Source organism: Castor canadensis, chromosome 12 (genome assembly GCF_047511655.1).
Source record: "Castor canadensis chromosome 12, mCasCan1.hap1v2, whole genome shotgun sequence".
Classification (NCBI taxonomy): Eukaryota; Metazoa; Chordata; class Mammalia; order Rodentia; family Castoridae; genus Castor; species Castor canadensis.
The window spans coordinates 41,498,449-41,522,597 of NC_133397.1; the positions used below are offsets into that span (position 1 = coordinate 41,498,449).

A 24,149-nucleotide genomic window follows, 5' to 3' on the forward strand; every position below is an offset into this window, starting at 1 on the left:
CTCACATCTTCGCATCCAATTGTCTAATGCAGACCTCAGCAAACTTTTTCTGTAGAGGGCTAGGTAAGTAAATATTTTCAGCTTTTTGGCCCATGTTTCTCTTGCAATTACTCAACTCTGTCCTTCTAAAGTGAAAGCAAACACAGACAACATATAAATAAATGTGGGTAGCTATGCTTATTAAAATTTTATTTTGCTGACCCTTCATCTATAAGCATGTGGAAGCTGCATCAGTTTGATTACAACTCCTGGGGATTTGAAATTGTGAACTTCAGACAGAGTCAAATAATGGCTGCAAGTTGCTAAGTGGGTGAGTTGGGCAAACTGAATGGGGGACAGAAGTGGAGCGCCAACACTGCTATTTGGGACAGTCATACTAGGCTCCATGTAAGCAGATAAGTGAGCAGAGGTACCAAGACTGGAGACCAGAGAAAAGAGGGAGAAGATTTCTTGTAATGTTCTGAACTTCCCACAGTTGGGTTTCACATAATCCCTGCCTATTTTTATCTTCAAGTCTCCCTGACATTAGCTAGTTGGCTTGCATTTCTATTTCTTGCCTAATGCAAGTGACTTTTTATATCCTGACTTCCCAAATGACTGGCAGTTCTCTGACGTAAACAGCCATGCGTCCACACCATCAGGCTTTGCTAGGTGTGGTTCCTCCCTGACCTCAGCTTTCTCACTTCTCCTCCATATTCTTGTTTCTTCAACCTTTGCTCAGGCATTATCTCCCATGGTTGAGTTAGAACTCCGTTCCTGTATTAGTCAAATTTTCATTACTATATTGAATACCTGAGGCAGGCTACTTCTCAAAGAAAAGAGGTTTACTTTGGCACACAGTTCTGGAGGTGCAAGTGTGAGGGGATGAATTTGGTGATGGCCGTCTTGTAGACAGGGCCTGAGGCAGCCCAGGGCAGCACATGGCAAGGAACAGAGAGCATGTCTGTCCATGAGCTGTTTGAGCTCTCTCCTTTTAAAGCTACCAGGATTGCATCATGGAGATTTCACCCTAATGGCCTTAGCTAACCCTATCACTTCTCAAAGGTTTCACCTCCAAACATCCTATGTGAGTACACAGCTCTTATCACTGCATTTATAATACCATGTATATTTTCCAATTTTCTTGTTTGTCTTTTTTTTTTTTTTTTTGGTTTGTGTTTTGGCAGTACTGGGATTTGAAATCAGGGCCTTATGCTTGATAGGCATGTGCTCTACCATTTGAACCTCTCTGCCAACCCTTTTTGCATTGGATATTTTATGCTCAGGCCACCCTGGACCTCTGTCTTCCTGATCTCAGCCTCCCTTGGAGTTGGGATGACAGATGTGAGCCACTGTGCCCAGCCATTGCCTGTAGTTTTTTTTTTTTTTTTAATTTTTGGGTGGTACTGGGGTTTGAACTCAGGGCTTGCTAAGCAGGTGCTCTAACACTTGAGCCACTCTGTCAGCCCTTGCCTGTAGTTTTAACTACAGCTTTCATCTCTGCACAGGGTCTGGAACATAGTAGAAACGTGGTATGTTTATTTAATGAACAAGGTAGACATACACAATGGTAGATGTATCTGCAAAATAAAGATGGGTTCTAACCAGCCTAAAGGCTCAGAACCCTCTGATGTTTTTTCCAGCTTCATGAGCCCAAACAGAAACAATGCTCACCTTTGTTGATAGTATTGTTCAGACCTATATTCCTACTGAATTTTTTGTCTACCTGTTTTATCAATAACTGAATATGCTAATATCTCCTAGTAAAAATGTGGATTTTTAAAATTCCTCCTTGTGGTTCTACAATTTTTGCTTTATATACTTTGAGGTTAGGTTCTTAGGGGAATACAAACTTAGAATTTTGCCTCATTGGGAAATTAAATCTTTATCATTGTGAAGAGTCTCCCTTTATCTCTCGCTTCTGGTGCTTTTTTATCTCAGAGTCTACTTGACCTGATCTCAACATTCCTTATTGATTATAGCTTATTACAGGGTTTTTTTGATGGTTTGCCTAAGTTGGGTTTTTTTTCAGTCTTTTAGTTTCAAACTTTCTGCATTTGTGTGTTCTAGTTATGAACAGCACATAGTTTTTTGAAATTTTGTGTCTTGCCTGATGATTCATGGTAGTTGGTTATGTCAACTTATGGACTCAGGCTTATCCCACCTCTTAGTATTTATGCCCTATGTATTTCCCTCCCCTTTACTCAGGGATGGGACTACAATGTATTCTCACTGATAAAACTGGAAAAGTGACAATGTGTTAGCTCCTCTTGAGAATCCCGAGCTTGTATGTACAAAACTGCCTGGCTCTCTATATGGATAGGCTATCTGGAAAGGAACTACTTGTACAAAAGTTAAAGAACCCAATCAAAACTGGGCCTGTAATTTTAGCTACTTAGGAGGCAGAGATCAGGAGGATCATGGTTGGAAGCCAGCCTGGGAAAGTAGTCTGCAAGACCCTATCTCAAAAAAAATCCATCACAAAAGAAACCTTGGAGTGGCTCAAGGTGTAGGCCCTGAGTTCAAGCCCCAGTATTGAAAAAAAAAAAAAGAACCCAATTAAAAGGGAGTATTAGGGATTGAACTCAGGGATTCTGGCTTTAAATTGGTAGTCTTTGAGTAAAGCAGATTATCTCCCACAAAGTGAGTGAGTCTTATTTAATCAGTTGAATGCCTTAATGGAACAGACTGACCTCCCATGAGCAAGAAGAAATTCTTCCAGAAGACTGTTTTGGACTTGAATTGCAACTCTCCCTTGGGTCTCCAGCATGCTGGTCTATCCTACAGACTTTGGGCTTACCAGATCTTCACTTCTGTTTCTCTGAAGAACTCTAACACATATTGTATTTTACAATTCCCTTAGTGATTATCCTAGAATAGTAGCCATTTGGATTCCTAGTCCAAAGCAAGAGGGCTTCAACAGAGTTCTCCTCCTCTTTCTTTAGCAAACCCTAAACTCTAATCTCCATCCCTTATCCTTGCTCATCCTCTCAGAGACTCTCAATGGCATGGACAAATAGACTTCCCTGGGCCTCCATCATCCTGGTAATTTCTCATTAACTTGTTAGCTTTCCCATGCTTTTAAGCTGATATTTTAAAACACTTTTTGTTGTGCTTTTCTCGTTTTCTGTTTCTCAATAGGAAGATTATTCAAATTACTGCCAATGCCAAGGTTTCAGACATGTAGATATTATGAGACATGTTTGCTTTAAAGAAGTGCATTGACACCCATGTTTATTGCGGCACTATTCACAATAGCCAAGTTATGGAAACAGCCAAGATGCCCCACCACTGACGAATGGATTAAGAAAATGTGGTATCTGTACACAATGGGATTTTATGCAGCCATGAAGAAGAACGAAATGTTATACATTCGCTGGTAAATGGATGGAATTGGAGAACATCATTCTGAGTGAGGTTAGCCTGGCCCAAAAGACCAAAAATCGTATGTTCTCCCTCATATGTGGACATTAGATCAAGGGCAAACACAACAAGGGGATTGGACTTTGAGCACATGATAAAAGCAAGAGCACACAAGGGAGGGGTGAGGATAGGTAAGACACCTAAAAAATTAGCTAGCATTTATTGCCCTTAACACAGAGAAACTAAAGCAGATACCTTAAAAGCAACTGAGGCCAATAGGAGAAGGGGACCAGGAACTAGAGAAAAGGTGAGATCAAAAAGAATTAACCTAGAAGGTAACACACACACACACACAGGAAATCAATGGGAGTCAACTCCCTGTATAGCTATCCTTATCTCAAGCAGCAAAAACCCTTGTTCCTTCCTATTATGGCTTATACTCTCTCTTCAAAAAAATTAGAGATAAGGGCAAAATAGTTTCTGCTGGTATTGAGGGGGTGGGGGGAGAGGAAGGGGGCAGAGTGGGTGTAAGGGAGGGGGTGGGGGCAGGGGGGAGAAATGACCCAAGCCTTGTATGCACATATGAATAATAAAATAAAAAAAATAAAGAAGTGCATTGAAAAAAATTCCTAATGGAAAAAATGAGACTTCCATTCATAATTGTAACTTCTTAGTCTAAGTGGCAGGTTAGTACTAAAGAATGTTGTATCTAGTCTTGGTATCACATAATTTGAGGGAAGTTTCTTCTTTTATTGACAAGTATATATCACCTCTGTACCAGAAGCAGTTTTAAAAAGTAGACTATAACTGGGTGCCAGTGGCTCATGCCTGTTATCCTAGTTACTTTGGAGGCTGTGATCTGAAAGATCACGATTTGAGGCCAGCCTGGGCAAATAGTTCTCAAGACCCCCATCTCCAAAATAGCCAGAGCAAAATGGACTGGAGGTGTGGCTCAAAGGGTAGACACCTACTTTGCAAGGATGAAGCCCTGAGTTCAAACCCCAGTATCACCAGAAAGAAAGAAAATTAGACTATAAAGATGAAAAAATACATGGTCCTTGTCCTTAAGGGCTCAAGATCCTTATTACTAACTAGTTATTTTTAGAGTCATCATTCATGATCACAAAGACTTGTTAAAAAAAATCTTTTGTTAAATATTATTGTAGCATTACACAATGATAAATGTACTTAAGAAATAAAACATAAATTTGAGTTCCTATGATTTTTCATTCTAAATGAATGCTTTTCTTTTTTTTTTTTTAGTGCTGAGGATCAAACCTTGGACCTCATGAATGTCAAGCAAGCATTCTACTACTGAACCACATATCCAGCCCAATATAAGTGTATGTAAAACAATATATTTTCAAACATATTGGTCTTCTAGAAAAGTTTATCACAAAGTATGCATTTTTAAAGTATTTTGAAGAAAGAAGAACAAAGCTCCACAAGAAATTTTGATCATGATCCTTTTTCCATTGTTTTTTTTTTTTTTTTTTGGCAGAGCTGGGGATTGAACCCAGGGCCTTGCACATGCTAGGTAAGTGCTCTACTACTGAACTATATCCCCAGCCCCCCCACCCCCAGGATCCTTTTTTCTTAGAGTTAAGTTCTGGTCTCTTAGCCTTTTTATTTTTATAAACTCCTGGGATAAGCTACTTACTCTGAATTGTCATTATTTTTAATCAGAGCTTATCAGTGGTAGATGTTCAAAGTCCTCTAAAACAGGTTCCAGGTATAAAGTATCCTTGGACTTTAAACTAAATGCAACAGAGTTGCTAAAACACATTAGCCTAACCCACAGAGATTATTTTTAATGTGCCCAGCCTCTCTGGACAGGATCAGTTAGTGGAGAGGACCAGCAAAGAGAAGTTAGTGAATGAGGGTGCAATAGACTCATTATTTGACCTTGGATAAGTTGTATAACTTTTTTGAATTCATTTTCTTATCCATGATAGATTGATCTCCTGGATGATATATCTCTGAAGTAACTTCCAACTTTCAAATTCTGTGATTCTTCTAGTCAAGAAAGACTATTTAGTCACTGAAGTTTAAAATAGATTAGTAAGAGTAATGAAGGAAAAAGAGAATTCAGTATATCAAGTATGATGTTCATACATGATGAAAACCTATGTGATAGCAGTGGCTACCATGGCAATAACAACAGAAAACAGACTGAGGTTCCAGGAGGCTTGGCTCTCTCAACTTTTCCTTCCTTCTTTGTTCCCTCTCTTCTACATTCTTCTTCCAGAAACTTCTTTCAATTTGTCCACATGAGGGGGCAACAGTGATGGCTCTGAAGAGAGAGCTGCAGCAATTCATTCTCCAATGGAAGCACACTGTGCATTTGCATTGCGTCCTCTTACTATGAATGCAGCTGTGAGGTTCTCCGGGACAGGCTAAGGAAAAACACACCAACTAGTAGACAACCTTGGACAAATCACCCCAGTATGATGTTTGCCTCTGTGGAATGAGGGGATCAAATACTCCCATTTTTGTTTTTACATACCTGGATGCCTATAATTCTTCTGGCTCTGTTGTCCCCATAGCTTGACCTGTTTTATTGTCAGCAGGCATCTGTTTCATATTTCGCTCACTTTATACGAAAAGCCTGGCAGAGTGAATGTTTAGTTAACATTCATTGTTCAGGAAGGAAACACGGACTTCTACTGGGCTTCACATACCTTATAATTTAGCCAACACCTTGTGAGAAGATATCACTAGCCTAGGTTTTGAGATGTCCACGTAGAAATTCAGAGATTTAACTATTAAGATCATAATGACTGATGCAAACTGGATTCTTAGTTCTGCCTCTTACCATGTATTTAATTATTTTCTAAGCCTTAGTTTCCTTATCTGTAAAACGGGAATTCACGAGTTATATAAGGCTAGCAGATTTAGGAAAAACAAACAAACCTCCCAAACATCCAGGAACTATATCCCAAATGGAACGTTTTTTATGTTTTTGGGTTCCCCCCCCCCCCCCCGTACTGGGGTTTGAACTCAAGGGCCTACACCTTGAGCCACTCCACCAGCCCTTTTTTGTGACTTTTTTTTTTTGAGATGGGGTCTTGAGAACTATTTGATTTGCCGGGCTGGTTGGGAACCGCGATCCTCCAGATCTCAGCTCCTGAGTAGCTAGGATTACAGGCGCCCACCTCGGAGTGTTCTTATATCAAAAATTAGTCCACGTTTGTCTGAGATTCAGATTTAACTGAGCATGTCAATGTTTTAGCTCGCAACGATGTTCCTATTAAGTTATGACCATGCATGAAAAGTCCTACTCACTGTCCTTAGCACATGGCGAGAACTCATTATTACTCTTACTAAATTTTGGATCCTCATTCCCAAATCCGTTGTTTTCCCCCCCCCAACAAAAACAAAAAAAGCTTAGTTTCCACAAAACTTCAGTCAAGTAAGGCAACGCTGTTTTAAGTTTCTACGGTCCCTACGAGCACTCTCAAAACCCAGTCAACAGCCGAAAGGTCTTGGGACCTAAGGGCACAAGCCCTGAAGTTCAGGATCAGCACATGCACCGCGGCGGCCCCGCCCCGGCCTCCACCGTGGCCCCGCCCCGCGCCAGCTCGTCCACTCAGCAGCCGCGCCGCGCCTCCGCCTCACTCCTATAGGTCCTTTTCCAGACAGGCGAGGCCTTTCCATTTTCCCGCCTTCCCCTGCCCCTGCCTGGCCCGAAACCTGCACTGGCCCACGGCGTCTCCGCCCTGCTGCCTTCCGTGGGAGCCCCGCCCTTCCGGACGCCGCATTTCACCCCCCACCCGCCCCACTCCCCGTTCCCAACCCGCTGTTCTGGGCAGCCCGCGCAGAGCCGAGCCGGCGGTTGCTTTGGTAGGAGGTGGGAGGGGCGGGCCGAGCCCCTCCAGGGGTCGCGGGAGGCGGGACGGGAAGGAGGGGCGGGGCTAATCTCGGCGCCGCGTTGCCATGGCAGCGGGGCAGGAGAGGAGGGGGAGGAAGCGAGCGGGTGTGGGGGGGGGGGAAATGTGGTGCTGCCGCGGCCGCCACCGCAGCTGCCGCTGCTTGCTCGTTACCGCGTCTTCCCGGAGGCGGCTACTGGTAGCCGCAGGGAGCAGCTGCGGTGCTCTGCCATATTGTATCTCCCCCCCACCCCGGCCCGCTTCTTGCATCCCTGCTGCGGTGGCCGAGCTGACGGTGAGTCCCGGGTCGAACGGCGCGGTTCCCGGGCGCGGAGGCTGCGGGCGCTGGGCGTGGGGCGCGGAGGCGGCTGTCCCGTGACGCGCCCGGACATTTTTGTCCCGTGAAGGATTGGCGCCGGCGCGGGGGTGGGGAGGTGTCCCCAGCGCGCGGCGCGGGCCGTGTGTGGGCTCCCGGGGGTGTCGAACTAAGGGGAGTGTGGCGCCGTGAGGAGTTAGGAGTTTTTCTTGAGGTAATGAGCGTCCGGGAGGGGTGTCGCGCGGCAGAAGCCGCGGGGACGAGGTTCGGCTCGCCGGGTAGGCTTGGGGCAGCCCCGAGGATGACCAGGGCTCGCTCCGGGGAGGGGAGACCTGCGCCCCAAGCCTCCGAGAGTCTTTGCACCGCCGTTGTTGCGGTTCCAAGTGGAGCGAGACGTGCCGGGCTTGGAAGTCCCCGTCCGGCCGGGACGGGCCCCGCTGGGCCCCGCGAAGTAGTGCCCGCACGCGGCCCGCCTCAACTTCGGGCGGCGGGGCGTGGGGGTGGGACGGGCGCGGGTCCCGGATGTGGAGGTGGCCTGTCCCGGCGCCCTGTCGGGGCGGGCAGGGACTTGGTGTTTCGGCATTGCAGTGTGCACACTTCCTGTTCGCCACCTCTGCCCTTCTGTCCTCTCTGTCCTGGCCGGGGAGAGGCCCCTCCGCTGCAGCCGGTCTGGAAGTCGGGCGGGCGGCGGGAGTTAGGGGGAAAGCCGCTCATGTGCGCGGAGCTTGGTCCCCCACTCCGCCTTGGCGCCGCCCCTTTCTTCACCCCCCACCCCGCATGTCACCCCTTTTCCCTCCCCCGGCGAACGCCGGTTCCCACCGCAGCTCATGCACTGGAAAGCCGCAGACGGGATCTTGCACTTCACTCCTGCTTTACAGCCCGTGTATTTCTTTTTTCGCCTGGGGGCGGGGGGAGTCTTAGCGTGCAAAGAAATGACACAGACTTTCTTCCCCCCCAACTCGGAGGGGAGGGGAGGGGAGGGGAGGGGAGGGGAGGGGAGGAGGGCGGGTATTTCTTTCCCGGTTCGTGGGTGCTGTTTCGCCTGTCTTCCTCGGAGTGTGACAGCCACGTGGCCGGCCCGTCAGCGGAGTGCGGTGAAGTGCGGTGGCGGCGCTGGAGGCTGAGGCTTTCCTGGTGGCCCGGGGCTTTGTAAGCGCGCTTGTAGCTTCGTTTACGATTTATCTTGGTGCATTCCCCCTAGGGGAAGTGGGAAAAGCTGAACTGTTCCTATGTATCCCTGTTTCATCCGAACCTTAAGACTTACCTCTTTTTCTTTAGCAGTCCTGATAAAGGTGTATATTGACATTTTTGCCATCCTCTACCGTTTTTGATGATTCATCTTTAAAACCCAGCAGTGTTAGCTATCAAAGAGTGATGGGGAATAAAACAGTGCTTTATGGAATTATCCAACTCTGGAAAAATGTCATTTGAATTTCAAAATCGCTAATGAGAGATTCTAATGTAATCAGAAATAATTACGTTCTGGTGTGTTTCTTTTTGACCGTTTTAGAAAAATCTTGTTTTTTCCCTTTAAAGAAAACGAGGACCTAAAATACATAAATTACTAGGAAGTATACTTTTTTAGGGTTAAGATAAATACGGTTTTTTTGGTATATGTACCCCTTTTAAGTTTTATTTGGGAAAACTTAGTAAATAAGATTCAACAGGAACATATCATAAAAGAATGAAATTTAATTTTTAGAATATATTAAGGCGAAAGGTCAAAGAAGTAAAAATAAAAATTTGGAGCGTTCAGAAATTTTTAGAATGTAAGTATGATAAGTATAATCCGTGGTTACTGTTGCTTCATGTTTCATTTTGTGAATGTTCTGGTGGATTTTAAATTTTTTTTCTATATCTTGTTTTTATTTTTACTTGAATGCTAGATCACAGGAAACATTCAAAATTCGTGAGAATTGTGTAGAGGAGTCATAGCCCTATTTAGTAGAATTTTAATTATTCTGTAACAGTTGTGCCCCGTGAAGCTACTAAAGATATTGAAGAGATACTGTGTCAAGTGCAGAAAAAAATACATTTGAAAACAGTGTGTGCTGACCACTGAGAGCAATGCTTACTTGAGAGAAAAGTAAATGAGGTGATGAAATACTTATATAAAGAAGGAAGCTCTGAAAACACGCTGAAAGATAACTAACTTGTATCATTAGCTATGGGACCTGATAGCAAAATGAAACTTTAAAAAGTACCACCCAAACAGGAAGTAATCTTATTCTTTATGGCAGCTGTTACTTAGAAACTCTTTGTATGTGTGTATTATTTTATGTCTTTTTTTTTGTTACTTTTAAGTTGTTGTCATTTAATAACTGTTATTATTCTATAAATACAAAAAAGTCCTTCAAAAATAGTTTTGAGAACCTAATGCTTCATTGATTTCTTAGGGAAGAAAAAGAGGTCTAGATTTGGTCATTATTCTTAGGTTGAAGGGGATAACACATGGCAAAAAGTTTATAATTGGGAGAATATAAGTAGGAGTTAAACTGAAGCAGGCTGTAGTCGTAAGAGTTAAAAGGAGAGGGAGACCTTAGAAGGTTTAGGTAAATTGGAGGCTTTTTGGAGAAATTAAGTCCTTAATTTTCTAAAGTGGAACCTTTATGTTACCTCCTTTAATGTTCCTGAAATTATATCACAACCTTTATATCAAGCATGAATATTAGATTTCATCTCAAGACCTTTCAAACTTTGGGTTCAGTCCTCCCATGTTAATCTTGTGCCAACCTATAGAAACTGTTTATTGTTCACTACCCCAAAGTGGTAGTTGATACCTATGTTAATAGTAACTGTTTTCTTTTTTATACCTATGTTGATAACTTTTTTCTGTTGGAAATACGTGTATTACTTCTCTTAACTACTGAAGATCTACTCAAGCCTGAGGCCTGGCCAAAATCTTGATTGTTCTGTGAATCTTAGAATCATAGAATTTTGAACTCACCTCCACCTCACCAACTGAAAATTCTTTTACCTCTTTAACAGCATATAATTCTTTTGGGCTGTAGCATTCTACACTGCCTTGTTTTCACTTAATAAATTTTTGAGTACTTATCATGTGCCAAGCCCTGTTACAGGAACTATGTTAAACAGTATTGAAAAAAGACATTTCCATATTCTTTATTAGTTATCTCTAGGTTTTATCACCCCAACTAGGTTAAAGTCTTAGAAGGGTCTTATTTTCTCAGACATACATGATATTGCTTGGTAAGAATTTGATTATTTTCTGAGTAAGGAAAAAGCAAGACTTGTGGTATGAAGATGAGCATTAGATGAAAGGATCTGTCTTTAAAAGTAAAGGGTAAATAAAAAAAAAAAAACCAAACTGATCAAGGATGGCCTTGCAAACATGACTTCTGAATGTAAATATGATTTAGTACCAGAATAAAAAGACATTAGCTGGGGAATGTATCATAATATCCTTATTTGAGGAAGGCTTTCTGACTGCAGTGTGGAAGAGTAGTTGTGTGAATGGAGAGGAATTGAAAAGAGCACTATTGAAGGAAAAATTAGTAACAGAGGGAGGCAAGAAGACAGCGAGTTTAGTTAGCTGAATGTAAGATGAGTGGAAGTTACAAGGTGAACATACTCTTTGATGACTATCCATAGAGATGTGAGAAAACACAAAAGTGGCAGCCAATCCTTATCTCAACCAGCAAAAACCCTTGTTCCTTCCTATTATTGCTTATACTCTCTCTTCAACAAAATTAGAGATAAGGGCAAAATAGTTTCTGCCATATTGGGGGGGGAGGGGATGGGGATAGTAAGGGAGGGGGTGGGGGCAGGGGGGAGAAATGACCCAAGCATTGTATGCACATATGAATAAAAAAAAAAAAAGTTCTATTACCACAAAAAAACAAAAACAAAAAAAAACCAAAAGTGGCAGCCAGTGTTAGTAATTTTTATCAGAGTTAGTAGTTGAATTGTTGAGAACTAAGAATAAAGCTTTGGGAAACTAGAATTTAAGGGACATTTGCTTTGATCACATAATGAACACTATACATTATATAATGCCTATATTTTATTAATACTTTTTTCCTACTATATGAGAATGCTATCATTGTTTTGCCACCAAATATAAAGGGACCAAAAGAATTTGTTTTACTTGCAAGAGATTTTGATTTCTTGTATTACTTAATTCCTTCATACTAAATTTTTTATTTAAGTAAACTTTATTTTATATTTATAGGAAAATTGCAAGATAGTATACAGAGCATACCTCATACAGTATCTCTGTTAATTTCTGACATTACATTTGTCACAACTGAGGAGAAAAGATTACTATATTGCTATTAACTAAACTACACAGCTTACTCAGATTTCGGTAGTTTTTTTGTTCCAGAATTGCAGTTTTTCTTGTTTTTGATGACTATGATAGTTTTAAGAAGTCCTAGGTAGAAGTTTTAAAGAATATCCCTGTAGCCAGGCTCACACCTGTAATCCTAGCTACTCAGGAGGCAGAGATCAGTAGGATCTAGTTTGAGAGACCCCATCTTGAAAGCACCCAACACAATAAAGAGCTGGTGTAGTTGCTCAAGCGATAGAGCACCTGCCTAGCAAGCATGCGACCCTGAGTTCAAACCCCAGTACCCCCCCCCAACACACACACAAAGAATGTCCCTCAATTGAGTGTTGTCTGGTGTTTTTCTCATCATGAGACTGAGTTAATGGTTTTTAGGAAGAAGGTAGCAGAGGTAAAGTGCCTATTTCACCCCATCATGTCAGTGTTACATAGTAACTACATTATAAAACTGAGGTTAGATTTGATCATGTGATCAGGATTTTTGTTTGCTAGGTTTTACCATCCTCCCTGCTCCTTCCATACAACACTCCTTGGAAGCAAGTTACTAGCCATAGCCCAAGCTCAAAGGCCCTGACCTAATTTTGATTCATTTATTTATTTCCCTCAATCTAATTTTCTTTCCACAAAAACATTTAAATTGAGATATTTTTTGAACATCTACTGAATTTGGGTGCTAAAACTAGAGTGTTCAGCAAGAGAAATACCATTTTTACGCTTGTGGAGTCTGCCTGATTTAATCATAAAGTATGATTTGTCTCCTCACCATAGGTCTTACTTTCATTGACCTTTTTATAAACATAAAGTTACTAAAGTCCTCAGTGACTAAATCAAGGACTTTACTTCCTATTTAGAAGATCTGTTACTATCATGAAAGTTTAATGTATGTGCCATTTAAAAATAGCCATCTTTTTGCTACCAACACTGATAATGGAAAAAATTTTTGGTTTATTTTTCACCAGTAGATATATTACAGTTATCAGAGTAGTTTAATTATTGATTATCTTCATATCTTTAAGTGTTTATAGGTGTCATAAGAAAATTCTTGCCTTTTTGGTAGTGTCTTCATATGTATTTGGTGCTTCTACCATTCTACCTCCCCCCCTTTTTTTCCCCCTGAGAACTGGTTTGGAAGGTGTATTGGGGAAAAATATATTGCAGAAAGAATAGGGATCTTGGGTTCTTCATGAGAAGTGATTGCGGAAAAGAATGAGGTTGGGGATATAAAGAACACTAATCAGAGTTTCGACAGTGATGGTAAAGCTTTTTTGGAGGGAAGTCACTTTAAATTTAACAGAAGAGTAGAGGAGTGATGCTGTTCTAATTTTGGGAATGTTACTAATAAAATACTGCCAATCTTACTGAAAAATAAAATTGGATTAAAACTTGTTGAATGAAGATTTTACGTTTTTGTTGTTACCTAACTGGTAACAACAGTTAATTGCAAGACACTCTTTTAACTTACTGAAATTCTTTCTTTCTGTTTACTTTTCTTGAGATAGGGTCTCACTATACACCTAGGTGGGTTTAAACTTGTTATATAGCCCAGGCTGACCTCAAACTCAAGATCCTCCTGCCTCAGCCTTCCAAGTGACAAGCATTCACAACCATGCCCAGCTTTGAAATTCTTTCTAAAATGTATTAAAATGTATTAATATACTTTAAGTTGTACAATCCACTAAACAGAATTTTATATCAGATCTTGCAGTGATAATATGGTTAATAGAGTTATTTTGAGTTTCATATCTAACCTTAGGGGTAGAGAATTGAGGAACTTGATAAACTTATATCTTTGTAGTTTGTTTATTTCTTTTTTTGGTAGTAGGGCTTGAACTCAGGGCTTACACCTTCAGCCACTTCCCAGCCCTTTTTTTCTGATTAATTTTTGGGAGATAGGGTCTTGCGAACTATTTGCCTTGGCTGGCTTTTAACCACGATTCTCCTGATCTCTGCTTCCTGGGTAGTGAGGATTGCAGGCGTGAACCTCAGGCACCTGGCGGTTTCTTTCTTTTCTTTTTTTTTTGATTACTTTATTTTTATTATTGTTATGCTGGGTGTTTATTTCAAGAGAGGAAGTGTAAAAAAAGAGGCGGGAGGAATAAATTTCTGTAAGATTTCGCTGTTCTTTTTGCCTACAATATGACTTTGTCCAACCCCTTTATCCTATAAAGTTCAGTTTGTTTGTTTGCTTGCTTACGCAGGCACTCTACCACTTCAGACCTTTTTGTCTTAGATTATTTATTAGATAGAGTATTTTGTTGTTGTTGTTTTTGCTGCCCAAGGCCAGCCTGGACTGTAATCCTTCAATGTATGGCTTCCCACATAGCTGGAACCATAGGTATGTCCCACCACGCTCTGCTTATTGGTTGAGATTGGGGGGAGGGCTCAGTAAGTTTTTGCCCAGACTAGCCTCAAACCCTGGTCCTCCAGATTTCTGCCTCCTGAGTAGCTGGGATTACAGATGTGAGTTATCTTGCCCTGCTAAAAATTCAGTTTAAATGTTATGTCCTTCTTATGCCAGTTGAACATTTAATTATTATAGCAACAATTGCTACCTTTTAAGTGTGTACTTTGTACTGACATAGTATTGTACTAGACACATGAACATATAATTTGATTCCCAGTAGCAACCCTGAGGAGAGTATTGTATTCTTGTAAATAAACAGATAATGAGAAATTATGTAAATGTAGTGCTGGGTATCAGAACACAAATCTGTCGTAATAAAAAGCCATATTTGTAGTACAATCTGAAGTCTTTTGAGAAAAATGGGTGTTTGCCAGAATGATGCTTACATCTTGATCTGCCCCAGGAAGTAGTGGGGAAGAATACAAGTGAGGGAAAGAGAAAAACTAGTATTTATAGAATGCTTACTCTGGCAGAAATGCTAAATCTTTTCATTGAGTTAAGTAAGGGATGTTATTACCTAGGTTAGAATGAAGTTTAGTTATTTATCAGATTGAGTAAATTGTTGGTGGCTGATGGTCTTGCTTGATTTCAAAGTCTTTTTTCTGTTACTGCATTGCGCTACTTTATTTATTTATTTATTTATCTATTTATTTATTTGGTGGTACCAGTGTTTGAACGCAAGGCCTCTCCTTCGTAAGTGGGCACTCTACCGCTTGAGCCACACCCCCAGCCCAAAAATGTATTTCTTATATTAGCATTTTTACATAGCATGAAAAGTTTGAGAACTACTAGTTTAGTGGTAATAGATGAGAAAGGTAAGCAAATAGTTACGAATAATTTTAATAGTAATTAAGTTCTATAATAGTAAGGTTCTGTGTAAAGTACTAAAAACCGTGATGGAAAAAACAATTCAAGGAAGGTTCCTGGAGAGATGACTTTGAACAGTTTTAAACCATGGAGTAGAGTGCCTTAAGTACCTCTAAAAAGACTAAAAAAATGAAACACGAAGCTTGTGTAGTTGAGACAAACAGAAGTCTGTATTTCTCCTTTTTTTTTTTTTGATGGCTCAGGGCCTTGAGCTTGCTAGGTAAGTGCTCTATCATTTGAGCCATAGCTCCAGCATGGAGTCTCTATTTCTATATCTGTATTTTTGGAAATGTGTAGGCCAGCATACCAAAGATTTTCAATTTTACTAAGCCGATGTTTTTTCGAGAGTCTCATGGTGTAGGTTTTTGCTAACAATCACGTACATATGATGTGTGTGTATATATATAATTTTCATGCTCCAATCAGGAACAATTTTTTTTATTGTTTTATTATTCATATGTGCATACAAGGCTTGGGTCATTTCTCCCCACTGCCCACACCCCCTCCCTTGCCACCCACTCCGCCCCCTCCCTCTCCCCCCACCCCCTCAATACCAGCAGAAACTATTTTGCCCTTATCTCTAATTTTGTTGAAGAGAGAGTATAAGCAATAATAGGAAGGAACAAGGGTTTTTGCTGCTTGAGATAAGGATAGCTATACAGGGAGTTGACTCACATTAATTTCCTGTGTGTGTGTGTTACCTTCTAGGTTAATTCTTTTTGATCTAACCTTTTCTCTAGTTCCTGGTCCCCTTCTCCTATTGGCCTCAGTTGCTTTTAAGGTATCTGCTTTAGTTTCTCTGTGTTAAGGGCAACAAATGCTAGCTAATTTTTTAGGTGTCTTACCTATCCTCACCCCTCCCTTGTGTGCTCTCGCTTTTATCATGTGCTCAAAGTCCAATCCCCTTGTTGTGTTTGCCCTTGATCTAATGTCCACATATGAGGGAGAACATACGATTTTTGGTCTTTTGGGCCAGGCTAACCTCACTCAGAATGATGTTCTCCAATTCCATCCATTTACCAGCGAATGATAACATTTCGTTCTTCTTCATGGCTGCATAAAATTCCATTGTGTATAGATACCACATTTTCTTGATCCATTCGTCAGTGCTGGGGCATCTTGGCTGTTTCCATAACTTGGCTATTGTGAATAGTGCCGCAATAAACATGGGTGTGCAGGTGCCTCTGGAGTAACCTGTGTCACAGTCTTTTGGGTATATCCCCAAGAGTGGTATTGCTGCATCAAATGGTAGATCCATGTTTAGCTTTTTAAGTAGCCTCCAATTTTTTTTCCAGAGTGGTTGTACTAGTTTATATTCCCACCAACAGTGTTGAGGGTTCCTTTTTCCCCACATCCTTGCCAACACCTGTTGTTGGTGGTGTTGCTAATGATGGCTATTCTAACAGGGGTGAGGTGGAATCTCAGTATGGTATTAATTTGCATTTCCTTTATTGCTAGAGATGGTGAGCATTTTTTCATGTGTTTTTTGGCCATTTGAATTTCTTCTTTTGAGAAAGTTCTGTTTAGTTCACTTGCCCATTTCTTTATTGGTTCATTAGTTTTGGGATAATTTAGTTTTTTAAGTTCCCTATATATTCTGGTTATCAGTCCTTTGTCTGCTGTGTAGCTTGCAAATATTTTCTCCCACTCTGTGGGTGTTCTCTTCAGTTTAGAGACCATTTCTTTTGATGAACAGAAGCTTTTTAGTTTTATGAGGTCCCATTTATCTATGCTATCTCTTAGTTGCTGTGCTGCTGGGGTTTCATTGAGAAAGTTCTTACCTATACCTACTAACTCCAGAGTACTTCCTACTCTTTCCTGTATCAACTTTAGAGTTTGTGGTCTGATAGTAAGATCCTTGATCCATTTTGAGTTAATCTTGGTATAGGGTGATATACATGGATCTAGTTTCAGTTTTTTGCAGACTGCTAACCAGTTTTCCCAGCAGTTTTTGTTGAAGAGGCTGCTATTTCTCCATTGTATATTTTTAGCTCCTTTGTCAAAGACAAGTTGGTTATAGTTGTGTGGCTTCATATCTGGGTCCTCTATTCTGTTCTACTGGTTTACATGTCTGTTTTTGTGCCAGTACCATGCTGTTTTTATTGTTACTGCTTTGTAATATAGTTTGAAGTCAGGTATCGTGATACCTCCAGCATTGTTCTTTTGACTGAGTATTGCCTTGGCTATTCATGTCCTCTTGTGTTTCCATATAAATTTAACAGTAGATTTTTCAATCTCTTTTATGAATGTCATTGGAATTTTGATGGGAATTGCATTAAACATGTAGATTACTTTTGGGAGTATCGACATTTTTGCTATGTTGATTCTACCAATCCATGAGAATGGGAGATCTCTCCACTTTCTATAGTCTTCCTCAGTCTCTTTCTTCAGAAGTTTATAGTTTTCCTCGTAGAGGTCATTCACATCTTTTGTTAGGTTTACACCTAGGTATTTGATTTTTTTTTTGAGTCTATTGTAAATGGAATTGTTTTCATACATTCTTTTTCAGTTTGCTCATTGTTAGTGTATAGAAATGCTAATGATTTTTCTATGTTTATTTCATATCCTGCTACCTTGCTGTAGCTATTGATGATGTCTAGAAGCTTCTGAGTAGAGTTTTTTGGGTCTTTAAGGTATAGGATCATGTCCTCTGCAAATAGGGATATTTTGACAGTTTCTTTACCTATTTGTATTCCTTTTATTCCTTCTTCTAGGAACAGTTTTAGTGACAGAAAATTTGACCATTGTATGCCTTATAAAATGGTGACTGTCAGCACAACTATTTATAACAACAATCACATCTGGGCTGGTGGAGTGGCTCAAGTGGTAGAGTACCTGTCTCGTAAGCATGAGGCCATGAGTTCAAACCCAAGTAGTGCTTCCCCCCCCCCCCGAAAAAAGGAAAAATGATGACATCCAAAAATAGTTAAGCTGTTTTGAGTTGACTATAAAATGCTTCTTTCCTACCTTTATAACTTGTCTATTGGCCATTGCTAGCAGGCTAATGATACTAGATCTTAAAGTTTTAATAACACTTTATAAGAAGGAAAAAAATGCTTACTTTTGAATTGGGAACACTCAATTCTGAGAATATCTAGAGAATGGTTATTAGAATATAAATATCAGATCCCTTGCTGTAAGCCAGTTTGGACACTTTATCTACAGTTGTGTTTTGCTTGGCAGGTGATATATTTTCCCCGTTTTGCATTTTTTCCAACATTTGAATATTTGGTACATTTTGCACAAAAATTTAGAGTTCTGTTGCTTGAAAAATTGGATACTGGTTTCATATAATAATTGGGAAAAGCTTATATAAAGGAGCTGCCCTCCTTTTAGGCAAGGGCAGTCTCCATCATTCTCTGTCTTATACCTACCCAAGTTTACACATTTGTTGTTTACCAGGCCGTTGTTGGCATTTGAACTGCCTACTTAGTACTGTATTTTATGATGGGCCTTTTTCTTTTTCTTCTTTTTGGTGATACTGGGATTTGAACTCAGGGCGTTACTCTTGCTAGGCAGGCATTGTTACTTGAGCCATGCCCCCAGCCATATGAAATATTTTGGTCTTTGAAAGATGATTCTGTTGCTATCTGAGAGAATGGATTAGAGAAATATGAGAAGGGCCTAGTTAGAATGTTTATGCAGTAGAGCAGCAGGTGAGATGCCCTTTTCTTCTGAACTCCTTGTATATACTTAGTACCTTTCTCAAAGTACTTTATATGTATATCTTCCTATTACAGTCATATCCGTTCCTTATCCTTTCAACTCAGTTGAATACCTCATATATAATATTCACTGGATTATTTTTGAGACTGCTATGTCTGAATGTCTCAAAGATGAGGTTTTTTTTGACAGTTTTAGAATATCTTTTAACGGAAAAAAATCTTTTGCACATTTTAAGTGTTGCAATTTATTCTAAGAATGAGTAAATGTCAAGTACTTTCAAAACATGTATTACATGTGGGAAACATAACAGGTAGGTTGTGATTTTTAATTCATCATCCTGTTTGTCAAACATTAGGATTAAACATTGTGGGAAATTTTGGTCCCTTGGTTTGCTTTGTGATTTTTTAAATCTATTTGAAAGATTATTCCAAGGGCTGGGGGCATGGCTTAAGTGGTAGTACTCCTCAGTAGCAGGCTCAAGGTCCTGGTTTCAAATCCTAGTTCCACACACACAAAAAGATTACTCCAAAAGGTTTTATTACACTGTTTATTATAAAATCAGATGTAGATACAGAAAACTACATAAAACAAATATATAGCTTAATGAAATTGTAAGGCCAGCACCTATTTAATAGTTCTCCTAAGGAATAGAATTTGCCAGCTACTTTGGAAGCCCTTCCAGGTACCATTTCCCATTCATAATTTTCTTCCCTCTAAAAGTGACCACTGGTTGGGAATGTAGCTTGCCTAGCATGTGCAAGGTCCTGGGTTCAGGCTCTAGCACTACCAAAAACAAAAAACCCAAAACAAAAAGAGGTTAATGGGTGCAGTATGTTGCACAGGCTGTCTTCATATTTGCAATCCTCTTGCCTTGGTCTCCCTAATTGCTAGGATTATAGGTGTTGGACTTTTTTTGAAAATAATTTTAAGTTTTTTGTTTTATTAAGTATATAACCCTAGTTAATACAGTCAGCCTGCTTGCTTGCTGGTGCTCTTGTAACACTCTTGCTCTTTTTCTCTCCCCGATCTTCCATCATACCCCCTTTGTTTATGATTGTTAAATTTTCTTCCTTTTCACCTTGTCTTTTTCTTGAGGCTCTTTCTAAAATGTTTACTTTTTCTTGTGATTCCTTAACATAAGTCTTCATTTCCGGAACCATTTTTTCCCTTTTATCTCAAATTCTCTCTTGAACTCTGCCACCTCATTTCTGATTTTTCTGATCCTTTTCTGATTCTTACTGTTTTTCTTTCATGGCTTATATAATTTTTTTAGTTTATTTTGAAATAGCGCATTTTTGTTTGTGAGCAATTCTTTCAGGTATTCTTTTATTTCTGTAGGGATGTAATTTTATCCTTTTTTAAAAATTGTAACTTCTTATGGGATTCAGCATCACTACTGCAGTGTTTTTTTGTGTGTTTTGTTTTTTGAAATAGAGTCTTGCATATGATTTGCCCTGGCTGGCTCCAAACCATGATCCTCCTGATCTGCTTCCTGAGTTGTGAGGATTATAGTTGTGAGCACCAGCGCCCAGCTCTACTCCAGTCATTTCTAATATGCAATTAGTTTTTCTAAACTTCCAGGAAGAAGCAGTCCAGATAGTTTTTCTAACTTCACAAAGATCTTGCCTCTTGTTTTTTGTGCAGCCTCAAAAAATTAATGGTAGGTAGACTGGAAAAGTATGGCTCAAGCAGTAGAGCACCTGCTTTGGAAGTGAAAAGTCCTGTGTTCAAACCCCAGTCCCACTAAAAAAAGAAAAAGAAAAAAAGATGGTGGATGCCTTTCTGAGATTTCCTGGCTTTGTTCTGGGCACTACTTCTTTCTCTTCTGTTCCTCCTCTCATGTTCCAGTTCCCCCAGACATGGGTCTCCACACCCTGCTTGTTCCTGACATTTCTATCTGGACCATTTCTTTTCTTGTGTGCTTCTTTTGCTCAGTTTTGTTTTCATTCACAACACTTTGTGCTAAGCGTGTGGCTCTGTCTTAGAAAAGAGCCCCAAGGGTCAGTTTCAGTAGTTCAGATGGACTAAGCTTTATATGCCTTACTGTGGACTCCAACTATTGGAGTAGGTTTACCTTCTGTTCACAGATTGTTTCTGTTGGTGCTTTCTGGTGAATACCTGCTGGTTGTTTTGTCACCTCATTGATTTTCTCTGCTTTCTCCCACTTAGACATTGATAGGAAACAAGATAGTGACTGTTGTTTCAGTCCCTTTTATTTTAGGTTTTGTTGTGAGACTTCGTTGTTTTAAATGGTTTATGAGTTTTGAATTTTGCTATTTAGTTGCTCCATTTTTATATGATGATTCATGAGGAATCAAAAGTTTACTGCCACTGTTGCTGCCATCTTCCCATAATCTTCTCTAGGATAGTTTTAATTTTAATTTTTTTTTGGTGGGACTGGGGTTTGAACTCAGGTTCACACTTGCAAAGCAGGCATTCTACTGCTTGAGCCACACCTCCAGTCCATTTTGTTCTGGTTATTTTGGAGATGGGGGTCTCTCAAACTATTTGCCCAGTCTGTCCTGGAACTGCGTTCCTACCAATTCCAGACTCCCAAGTAGCTCAAATTACAGGTGTGAGCCACTGTTGCCCAACTGGATAATTTTAATTTTGGGAGTAGCCATGTAATTTCTTAAAATCTTGTCTAAGCCTTAACTTTTTCATTTACTCTAAAATTATTATCACTTAAATTTGTTCACTATTATTTCAGATCAAAAAATTCTGAATTTGTTTTTCTCTATTTCCAGCACTTAATCTATTAAGGATTCTTGGATAACATGTAAGGGTTATGGGATTACTTTTGCAAATATACAGTATTATTTCCTTGACATCGAATGACCTACCCCTTTCCAGTAAAGTTTTGGAGAAAGAATTGGGTTGATAGATTAATATTGATTAGTTACAGTCTTGGGAGCTTACTGTTGATTTTTATTTGAAGATTATGTGTTAGGCATGCTTGCACATATTCCCAGCTACTTGGGAGGCTGAGGCAGGAGAATCACTTGAGCTCAGGACTTGGAGGCCAGCCAGAGCAATATAATGGGAATCTGTCTTAAAAAAAAAAAAAAAAAAGAAGAAGGATAATAATCTAGAAATCTGAATTAAATGGTCACAGAGCTAATGGGAAATTCTCTTCAGACTTAAAAGAACAAAAAGATTAATTCATTTGTATAAGGTAACACTGTTTAACAAGTCAAATGCTTACTGTTTATTAGTAAGGGAATAGGAACTAACTTTCCTCAAGGGGTAAGAGATTGGGTGAGGTGGATTTATAGTCATAATGAAGATTTATCAGTGCTGTATTAATATTAATAAATTCGTTCTTTTTTAATACATTTTTTCATTAGTAGTACTTGATTCAAGTGAATTTATTGAGAAGTGGTAGTGTACGCTTGTAATCCCAGCTCTTGAAGGCCGAGACAAGAAGATTCTCAAGTTTCAGGCTAACCTGGGCTACAACATAGTGAAACCTTGTCTTTAAAAAAAAAAAAAAAAAGTTTGGTCCAAATACGACTTAGGGGAGACAGAAATTTAGGAAATGAAAAGATCAGAAAAACAAAATGGGAAACAGTACCAAGCACAGTATTCTGTGCTTGAATAGTTAATTGTTCAGTAAATACTTTAGAGAATATCCTATTTCATCCTTCAACTTCCTGCTTCATGGATCTTGATTAAAATGTCTCCTTTGTTTAGTTAAAACAAAACTTAATGTGGTATAATTTGACTGTAGTTTTCCCTTAGCACTCTAGTTTGGCAGCAAGTTAAAGTCAGGTGTACTTGGTTTAAGTACCCTGCTTTAGGGATGTTGAGTCTATTGTTTTCTGTTTTTCTCTGGTTAACAATCTGACTTGGTCTGGATTAGTACCTTATAAGGTATGGAACTTTAGTACTTATAAAATGATCTCATGTCTATTGTTTCTTTTTGAGCTTTGTACACAAATAGCTACTACAGTAAAAAGAGGACATAGTAGGAGAGATATAAAAATCCCTAATAGAAGAATTTGGGGAGCCAGGTGACAGTGTTTCATACCTGTAATTCTAGCTACTTGGGAGGCATAATCAGGATGATTGCTGTTTTGAGGCCAGCCCAGGCAAAAAAGATTTTAGCTAAGCAGGAGGCAGAGATCTGGAGGATTGTGGTTCAAAGTCAGCCTCAGGCAAATAGTTCCAGAGACTGTATCTCGAAAATACCCAACACAAAAAAGGGCTGGAAGAGTGGCTTAAGTGGCAGAGAGCCTGCTTAGCAAGAATGAGACCCTGAGTTCCAACCCCAGTACTGCCAAAAAAAGAAAAGTTGGGGTAGGAATTATTTGGAAAAGCTGTCATTAAATTAGGCTTTAAATAATAGGAGTTTGACTTAAAGATGGTAGGGAAGGTAGACAATCTAGTTGTTAGAAAGCAGGAACTGTGCACAGAGAAATGCACAGGAAGTATTTGAATAGGATTAGTATCATTTGAACTATAATGGCAGAACATTAGCTTGAGGATGTAGATATTGATGACAGTATGTACTTTTTTCGACCTTTTGTACTTAGTGAAGTAATCTAGGCAGGATAGCACTTAGTGCAGTAATGGAGAGTGAGCTCTGGAGTCGTACTTAAAGTTTGGTGCATGCCATTTAATCCCTTTGTATCTGTTTCCAAATATAAAGTAGTTTTAGTAATAGCAATTATCTGGTAGGTTATGAAGATTTAGAGTTAATACTAGTAAAGCTGTTAAAATGATACCTGTTATCAATAAGCATTTATTAAGTGCTTTTTTATTCCTGTGTTCCTGTGTGTACGTGCATGTGTGTAATATATGCACACATCTAGGAATTGTACATGTTGGAAATGTAGGTCTAACTTGTATGTATCCACAGGAAAGTTAGTAATACTTGAATTTTCGGTTTTTTTGCTACAGCATCTTGGTATGTATTCCAGGCTGGCCGAAAACTCTCAATTCTTATGCCTCAGTCTTCTGAGTACTGGGATTACAGGTGTGCATCACCTGAATTGCAATTTTGATTAGTATTTAGATTATTGTACTAAAGGTCAATCATCTGACTTTACAGACATCCAAGTTACATAGTAGCAGAGCTAGAACCAAGATCTATCAGACGATAAAACAATGAGCTTTGCCCTTTCAGAGCTTTTGGCCTCCCAGGAAAGGTATGTATTAAACCATTTTGGGTGTGGTAAATATTATAAAATATATAGGGTACTGTGGGAGAATGGAACTGGAGACTTTCCCTAGTCTGGAATATTAGAGAATTCTTAAGATTTTTAAGCTGAGATGTGAATGATAAATAGCAGTTAGCCAGGGCGAAGTGGAATGAATAGTTATAAAGGCTTTGAGGGAGGAAAGAACATGGCTTATGCAGACATCTCAAGTGTAGAG

At 39.8% G+C, this 24,149-nt stretch overlaps 1 protein-coding gene and 1 long non-coding RNA gene across 10 annotated transcripts in view; both read left to right on the top strand.

The window, feature by feature from the left end:
• Positions 1 to 202: 202 nt before the first annotated feature.
• On the top strand, positions 203 to 4,871 carry LOC141414808 (uncharacterized). Its single transcript, XR_012439677.1, has 3 exons — positions 203 to 310; positions 3,121 to 3,396; positions 4,606 to 4,871. It is a non-coding gene; the product is annotated as an uncharacterized lncRNA (long non-coding RNA).
• A 2,225-nt stretch (positions 4,872 to 7,096) lies between these two features.
• The window catches only part of Foxn2 (forkhead box N2), a 64,326-nt gene continuing 47,273 nt past the window's right edge, over positions 7,097 to 24,149 (top strand). For 2 of the 9 annotated variants that reach the window (XM_020184821.2, XM_020184823.2), the window contains exon 1: positions 7,320 to 7,506. The gene's annotated coding sequence lies outside the window, so the exon portion shown is untranslated. Of the gene's footprint in view, positions 7,193 to 7,319; positions 7,507 to 7,593; positions 7,742 to 8,549; positions 8,677 to 20,093; positions 23,921 to 24,149 lie in introns of those variants that run through there. The other 7 variants (XM_074049643.1, XM_020184820.2, XM_074049641.1 and 4 more) reach the window with 7 other exon arrangements.